This window comes from Chinchilla lanigera, unplaced genomic scaffold, assembly GCF_000276665.1.
Source record: "Chinchilla lanigera isolate Chin_1 unplaced genomic scaffold, ChiLan1.0 scaffold00020, whole genome shotgun sequence".
Classification (NCBI taxonomy): Eukaryota; Metazoa; Chordata; class Mammalia; order Rodentia; family Chinchillidae; genus Chinchilla; species Chinchilla lanigera.
The window spans coordinates 27,787,301-27,796,119 of record NW_004955421.1 but is presented as its reverse complement, the minus strand read 5'-3'; the positions used below and the strand labels follow the sequence as shown (position 1 = coordinate 27,796,119).

At 42.2% G+C, this 8,819-nt stretch overlaps 1 long non-coding RNA gene across 1 annotated transcript in view; it reads left to right on the top strand.

Annotated features, from left to right (window-relative positions):
• Positions 1–2,083: 2,083 nt before the first annotated feature.
• The window catches only part of LOC106148417, a 10,267-nt gene continuing 3,531 nt past the window's right edge, over positions 2,084–8,819 (top strand). Inside the window, exon 1 of the long non-coding RNA XR_001233840.1 lies at positions 2,084–2,154. This is a non-coding gene — a long non-coding RNA (uncharacterized LOC106148417). The remainder of the gene's footprint in view (positions 2,155–8,819) is intronic.

The window sequence follows — 8,819 nt, the reverse complement described above, 5'->3', positions numbered from 1 at the left end:
CGGGGGCCCTGCTTCGTGTGCCGCGGAGCGGGGGCTGCCGCTCGTTGACCATTTATGTACACACATCGTTTCGTTTAATTTTTAAAACAATCCTATGGTTTCTTTATTTTCTCTTTTAATCGTACATTTAGTTCTTTAAACTGACACCCAAAACTGTACCTACTCGTGGGGCGCCCCGTGGTGTTTGCGCGCACGCATAATTGTGTCGTGTTCAAACCGGGGTACGCGCAGCTCGCTCTTCGATCACTTGTTTCTTCGTGGTGAGAACATTAAAAGTCTCTTTTCCTAGCTGTTTGAATCTCCGGTTTCTCACCCGCAAGTTCCACAGGGGTACACTGGGGTTCAGAGGCTGAAGAAGCTCCTCCGAGAGCTGACCCCCCGCCCGTGTTGCTTTCGTCTTTATCCCCGTGGAAATATCTCCTAAGGCTGAGAGCTCGACCTGGGAAGCCTTTCAGGGGGTGGGATTCATGTCACCAGAGTTTCACAAGGTGGAACAACTCGCTAGGGAGGGAGAAAGCAAGACACGGGTTTTATTAACCGTGGGGTTTGCTACGTACTGGAATGGCACACATTACATCGGTCTTTATTCTAAAGATGCGCGTGCTGACTTGATTTCACAGAACGCTGAGGAAGTGGCTGGCTGCAGAGGTGACCGCGTCACTGGCATCCTCAGGGCTGAGCCCAATTCCTTCGCCCTTACATCATTTCTTTGCCCTCCCCAGAAACAGATACCTGATTAAAGGGCAGAAAACTTTTTCTCTAATAACATATTGGCCTCACCTAACTCCTGCATCTTTAATTAATGTTTACTAAGCACTTTAATCTACTCAACATGCTAGTTAATTAGGCAAGTATTATTATCCCCCTCTTTCTGAACCAAACCCAGGAGAGAATTGGTTCTGACAGTCCCTAATCCTTGCTGAATACTAGACCTAAGCCTTCCGACTATGATTTTTCTCCCTTAAATTTTCGTCCCATGCTGCGTTTATCATAGTGTATAACTAAAAGGTAATAATAAGTAACTCTTGTCTTAGAAATTCAGATGAAAGAAAATAAAATGTATTTTGATGTGTTTCCCAGAATTGTTTTTCCTGTTTCATTACCGTCCTTTTGCTTGGTTAAGCTTTTATGGGGCCTCTTTTCTTATAGGTAAAGAAAAAGTAAGGAAGAAGAAATATTGAAGGACGACGGAATTAGGAAGAAGGGGAAAAAGAAAAGAAATAAAGAGGGAGAGAGTAAATGAACAGGGATGGAATGAGGCTCAGAAGAAAAGTTTCCACCAAGAGCTATTAGGGGAAATGAGGCCACCCCCGCTAGCACACCAAATCTTCGTGCGAATCGCGATCAGGTGGTTTTTCCTGTGAGCTGATGCAGACCCAGCCAGGAACCCAGCTTAACTGCTGAACGCAGGCCGGCTAATCATCTCGAAGCACACCTTGTCAAGGCGCTTTTGTGAACACACAACACACGGCAAGGGATTATGTGCTGAGAAGGGACGAGCTAAGTGAGGTTAAAATAAAAGAGAGGTTAAAGGGGGGAACTTAAAGGCAGGCATTCATAAAAGTACTTAATGTCTTGGGAGGAAAAATGGAACGAAGAAACCTCGGCAAGTCTTCTGTATAGTACTGTATTGTTACTGCTTTAAAACTCAGGAAACACAGAAACCTTCACTTTGAGTTTTCCCAGCTTGCTTTTTTTTCTTTCAGGGCTGGGGATTGCACCCAGGGCCTGACACATGCTACACAAGTGTTCTGCCACTGGACTACACCCCTAGTCCCCAGGTGACTACCACGTGCCTTCTGAAGGTGGTCTTTGCTAGGGAAACGCTGATGATACATGCTATAAGCTGGCACCTGGAATGTCCCCAAAAGGATCACGTTTGAAAGGATTAGTCCCCAGCCTGTGGTGCTATTGGGAGGTGGAACCTTTGGGAGGTGGAACCTTTAAGAGGCAGGACCCAATTGAAGGATGATGGAGCCTGTCCTGGAGGAATTGGGGTCTGGCTCCTTCCTGTCTGTCTGTACTTCCTGGTATTCCTGAGATGAGCAGGTGTTTCTGTCATGTGTTCCCACCACGATGTCCTGCCTCACCATGGGACCGGAAGCAACGTGGCTAATGTACTGTGGCCTGAAACCTCCTGAACAGTGAGCCAAAGTAAACGTTTCTCCTGTTTAGTGGGGTTATCTCAGGTATTTGTGACAGACAAGTGAATAACCCACTATGTGAGTCCCATGTATTAGTTATTTGTATGAACCTTGACTAAGTGAAAAATTTTAGAGTAAGCTTAAAAAATTAAGCTAAATATGTTTTCACTTTATAAAGTAGTGGTCACATGCCACATGACCACGTTCGGGTCAACAGCAGGACACGTTTGACCGTGGTCTCGTAAGATCGTATTGCCCAGTGAGGTTGTGGCTGCCCTGGTTTGTGTAAGTGCATGCTGTGACGTTCACACAATGACCCAGTCACCTGAGGACCAGCTCTCAGGATATTTCCAGCTGTTGCCTGGCACTTGTCATAAAGGACACTTGACTATTACTGCGTAAAATTACTTTGGAAACTGTAATATCTGTGATGGTCATTAGAGGGGTGCAGACTGGAAAGGGAAGGTCATTAGTAAGCAAATTTCATGATTTTTTTTTAACTAAAAATTGTAGCACTTTAGGGCTGAAAGGAGATATGTACAGACGGGATTTTGATGTATGTTTCTTCTACTTAAATGTGTTGCCTTAAACTGTTTATCCTTTGTAAGTCTCAGTTTCTCATCCATGTGAGGGTAAAACAAAATTCTGGTAAAGTTTTGCAGAACAAGCCCAGCATGGTGAGACATACCTAGAATCCCAGCATTCTTAGAGGCTGAGGCAGGAGGATCACAAGCCCAGTCTGGGCAACTTAGCCGCTCACCAAGACCCTGTCTTAAAATAAGTTTGTGAGAATAAATAATAGATGAGTTTAAGAAAATTATGAAAATGAAGATAAATATGGGAATTGCCCTAGTTATTATGAAAAACACTACAAAGCAATAAGGATGAAAAAATATAAAAATAGAATAGTTTAACCCAGGAAATAGAAGCACACACACTAATGTGTAATAATGAAATTGTTCTAGGTAAGTGAAAAGGGGATTTTCAATAAATGAAGTTGAGAGAACTAGTAATTTGAAAGAATAATTAGTTTAAGCTCTTACTTTCATCACTTGCTGAAAGAAATTCAAGATACATTAAACAATTTTAAAACTAGGAGAAAATTTAGGCAAATATTTGTATGATCTCAAGATGAAAGAAGATAAGAATTGGTAAAATCAGGAAAGATAGGACCATTAGATTATATTACATAAAACTTTAAATATTCGGACAACTGTAAAATATGATAAACAAATTTGGAAGTCTGGTGAGGGTATGTCTTGGTGGTAGAGTGTTGTCTAGGATGTGAGGCTGTAGGTTCAATCACCAGCACCTCAAAGAAAACCAGACCAAATCAAACCAAACAAAAATGTAAAGGTTAAAAGAAAGCCCAAACCGCAAAGCAATGTATAACAAATCTGACAGTTAGCTGTATTCTTAATTGTCAAGTAAACCTTAGAATCATCCATTTTACATGAAACAATTACTTGTGGTTTGTTTTGTGCCAAGTGTTTCTATGGGAAAGTTCTTAGAGAACTAACCATGACCAGCAGAGATATGTTATTAATATAAGAATATATACAAATTGATAAGAAAACTTTAAGAACCAAATGGGAAAATTTTCTCAATGACAAAATAAGAATGCCCAGCAATTATCTTCCTGTGTGTGATTATGCTCTAAAATAGTGGATTACCTAATAAATTAAAAAATGAAAATTTTAAATGATATACACTTTTTTTATCTATTGGGCTACAAAAGATACTTTAAAATTCTAATGTTCAGTACTGACAGAAGTGTAATGAAATAGGCAATATTATATACTGTTAGTGAGAACATAAGTTGATACAACTATGAAAAAGTAATTTTGTGAAATATTTTAAGAGCTTAAAATTTTTCTATGCGTTCACTGTAAAATTCCATATTTCCTGTGGAAATAATGATGAAGATTCATACATAAAAATGTATAGTATCTCCTTTCTTACACTATCAGAAAATTAAAAATAACCAAAATATGCAAAATGAGGGAAAAGTTTAGGTTATACAGCTATTAAGAACAAGGACTTGGGGCTGGGGATTTAGCTCAGCGGCAAAAGCGCCTGTCTGGCAAGCGCAAGGTCGTGAGTTCGGTTCCTGGTACCGGAGAAAAACCAAAAAAAAAAAAAAAAAAAAAAAGAACAAGGACTTTATTTTTTTTTATTTTAAAGAGTAAGGGAAAGCTAACATAATAATAGGGGGGCTTACCAAATTACAGACAAAGTGGTAGGAAATTATCAATGGTTATTGTTTTACATACTGTTATCTACAAGATAGTTTCTCAGGAAAACAAATAGACAAATAATAGTGAGTTACAGACAAAAGAGGTAGGAGATTATCAATAGCTGTTATACTATACTTTGGTATCTTCAAAGTGGCTTCTAAAGAAAATAAATAGAGCTATACATGAGTGACCAATTGAATAATCATTAACTATTCTCAATGGTTGTTGTAGGAAACACATAATAATAAACATACATCCATTTATGAAATAGGATAGGAACAATATAAACATTACAGAGTTATGGATGGATTAGTAGGAAAATATCAATGGCTGCTGTAATACATGGTGGTATCTTCAAAGTGTTTTCTCAGGAAGACAGAGATACGTAAGAAGGGTCTAACAAGTAGTTACAGCCCAAGGGTTGTCAAAAATAGTGTATTACCTCCTCACCAGTGACTCCTTTCACTGAGGTGTGACGGTTGGAAGGAAGGCCAGGATTGAAAAGAAGGACCGAAGGGGCTGGGGATTTAGCTCAGCGGCAAAGCACCTGCCTGGCAAGTGCAAGGTGGTGAGTTCAGTTCCTGGTACCAGAGAAAAACCAAAAAAAAAAAAAGAGAAAAGAAGGACCGAGAGACTTGCACCTGTGTTTAGCAACAGGCTATTTTCTTGTTCCTCCATAGTCATGATTGCCAGGGCCCCCTCCATGGAGATGATGGTCTGGCCAGAGGGAGAAGGCAGAGTATGCCCGGGCCCCCTCATTCCTGTTGGACTAATGGGTAGGATGGGTCTGAGCTCTGGGGCCTCTGCTTCAGAGGGCAGACCAATCTCCAGTGGTCACATTTGCATTCAGGGCGTGGCCCAGGGGGCCTCTGAGGGCAGTTCCTCTTGAGGTGGCCTGGCTTTTAACAGTGGTAGCAGATGAATGCAGTTGTTGAGTTCTTCTTGGGATCTGTTTCTCTTAGTGCTGCAACAAAGGCAGCTACTTTTTCTCAGTCTCTTTGTTTTCTCTCCTTGGCCTCCTCCTCGTCACGGCTATAAAAAACTAAGGAGGCAATTCTTACTAACATCTCAAGTGAGCCATCTGGCTTGAAAGCCATTTTTTATAGCTTTTTCTCTCCAGCCTCCCATCGCATTGGGACCCCACAACCAGTTAGTGTCCTCTCCCCAACCATCAGTACAGGCAGCAGGAATCTTGCTGCAGACCTCTCTGGAGCTCCATGCGCTCCTCCACCGCAGCCTGTACTGTTAGGAAGAATAGCTTCCAGGGGGTCTCCCAGGTATTGCACAAGGTCCTCCCAGTTTACAGCTTCCGAACGGCTCTCGTGACCCCAGTCCACAGGACCTCTGACTCTTCGGGCTTAGTCTGCATTCTCATGTTCTCTGCATCCTTGTTCAGCAGCTGTTCCTCTGCTGACTCTGGACCTTTCTGGTTCTCAACAGCAGGGGCAAGAGTGGCCCGTTGTGTGGCGTGTATTCCCAGGGGTTTCTCCATGTCAGGATGGTTTACACATGTCCCCGGGTGGGCCTCCGCCGGCGGTGTGTGGCAGGCCAATTGTGTCATTGCTTCTCTGTGCCATGATAGTTCTCGACCACGTGGGGTGGTTGGCCTGAGGCCCGGCGCGCACCAGTGCATGATGCTGTATGGCTTCCCGGGCACTGACTGCCTGCCTCCCAGGTGCCTGCGAGGCCGGGGCCTGGCCCGAGGGCCAGCGCTCCCTGCTGCGTGGCTTCTCAGGTGCCGGGGGCCCAAGAACAAGGACTTTAAAAAAAAATTAAAAAAAAAAGCCAGGTGTGGTGGCACATGCCCATACTCCCAGCACTTGGGAGGCTGAGGCAGGGGATTACTGTGAGTTTGAGGCCAGCCTCAGCTACAAAGTGAGTTCAAGGCCAGCCTGAAGTGCATAGCAAAACCCTGTCTCAAAGAAAGACATACACACAAAAAAAGAACAAGGACTGTTTTATGAAAACAACCAAAACGCACTGTCAACATTGCATTCCTTTGTCATGCAAAAGTTATCTGTGGTCTGTCTGTTAAGTGTTCCTTTGGGTAGAGTCTCAGAGACACAGCTATGCACAGCAGCTAAGTTCCTACATAGGCCAATAACACTTGGGGGAGTATTGATGAGAATCAAAGGAGAATGTGCAGTGTTTATCTTTTTGTGCCTGATGTATGTCATTTAACATGACATGCTTCAGTGCCATTTGTACTGCTGAAAATGACCTAATTTCATTCTTCCTTGTGGCTGAAAAGTACTCTATTTTGTATATTTACCACATTTTTCATCCATTCACCTATTAGTGGGCATCTAGGCTGTTTCCATATGTTGCCTAGTGTAAATGGTGCTGCAATAAACGTGGGTATGCAGGTAGCACTACCTTATGCTGCTTTAATTCTTTTGGATGTATACCAAGGAGTTGTATAGCTGGATCAATTTGTAGCTCTATAATTTTTTGAAGGAACTCACTCCATACTGATTTCCATAGTTGCTGTACTAATTTACATCCCCCCCAGCAATGTGTCACATTACCAACGTTTATTTTTTTTTTTTTATTCTTGATGATAGCCATTTTGATGGGGATGAGATGGAACCTCAGTGTAATTTTTATTTGCATTTCTCAAATGGCTTAAATATGGTAAACATTTTAAATATATTTATTGGCCATTTGTACTTCTTTTGAGAAGTGTCTATTCATGTGTCCATTTTTAAATTGGGTGACTTGGGTTTTTTTTTTTTTTTGTGCTAAGTTTCTTGAGTTCTTTATATACTTTAGAAATTAATCCAGTGTTGGAAGGGTAGCTAGCAAAGATTTTCTACCATCCTGTAGGTTGACTCTCACTCATCTCCCTTGCTGTGCAGAAACCTTTTAATTTATTGTAGTCACACTTCCTGCACGTTGCGTGGAGAGTTGTCCACTACTCTGCTGAGGTCTAGGTCTGCTCTATGTGTCCAGACCCAACAGCTGTGTTACCCCACGTGGTCCAGTAGACATGATGTGGCTCTCAGGCATGAGGTCTCCATTGTATTTCCAAGGGCAGTTTCCCTGGGGGGAGCATATGGGTCCCTTATGTACAGTTCAAACTATTTTATTTCATTCTCTCAGTTGGTAAATACGATTCAAACAAACACACTCTTCCTACGAAGACAACAGGAAAAGAAAGGGGAAATCACACCAAATGCTCCCATTTACTGTGAACAATACAACTTTAAGTGCAGTTTTCCTGTTATCTTAAAATTGCAACAGAAAACCAAACCAAACCTAAGGGCCAGTACCCAGGACTTAACATTCTCATCTCCTAGCACATCTCTTAACATTCCAAGGCCAGAAGTCACCAGGATGGGAGCGGGTGTGGTGAGGCTCTGGGTTCTGTCCTAAGCATCACAAAAAGAGGAAAAGAAATAAAGGAAGAGGAGGAGGAGAAGAAGGGGAAAGGGAAGAGGGAAAAGAAAGAAGGAGAGGAAAGAGAAGAAGAAAAAAACAGGAAGAGGAGAAGGGAAAGAAGAGGAGGAAGGAGAAGAAGAAGAAAGAGGAGGAGAGAGAAGAAGAAGGAGAAGGAGAAGGGGGAGAAGGAGGAGAAGGCAAATAAGATGAAGAAGGCAAAGGGGAAGAGGAAGGAGGAAGAGGAGGAGCAGGAGGAGAAAAAAGTCACCAGGAGCTAGCCAACCATAACTCCTCAGGGCTTGCTGACAGTCAACAAACAGTAGTGGCCAGCCCTGCAACAGCCACACCCTAACCTCCTCCTCATTCTTGTAGCATTTTAAAGCTGAATAGTACTCCATTGTGTATATAGACCACATTTTGTTTATCCATTCACCTGCTAGTGGACAGTTGGGTTGTTTCTGCCTTTTGGTTATTATGAATAATACTGTTACTGTCTGATCATGTCCCTGCTTTTAGTGGCTTCGGGTATTTTCCAGAAGTGGAAAATACTGTTTCTACCACGGTTGCACTATCATGGATTCCTACCAACCCTGTATGAATGTTCTAGCTTCTACACATCCTTGTTAACATCTGTTATTTTCCTTTTAAAAAATAATTAGGAGCCTGGCATGACAGCACACACCTGTAATCCCAGCTAGAGAGGCAGGTTTGAGGCCAACCTGGGGAACTTAGTGAGATCTTGTCTCAAAATAAAAAATAAAAGGGGCCAGGAGTACAGCTCAGCATTCCTTAGGTTTAATCCCTAGTACTGCCCCCTGCTCCAAAAAGGAATATTGTGAAGTCAGGCCAGTTTGATCATTGAGCTGTTGCTACTTGTGAATTCCACAGAAAATAGTTGGGGACTGGTAGTGACAGCAATGAAACCATTTCATGTTTATAGCCCCAATAAGTTGAGAGTTCTGAATAAACCAGTTATAGGAATAGAATAAGAAGTAAAAGGGATTTTCCCTCTTCCTTGACTTTTTCTTAAAATGCTTACTCACTTTGAAAATGATTC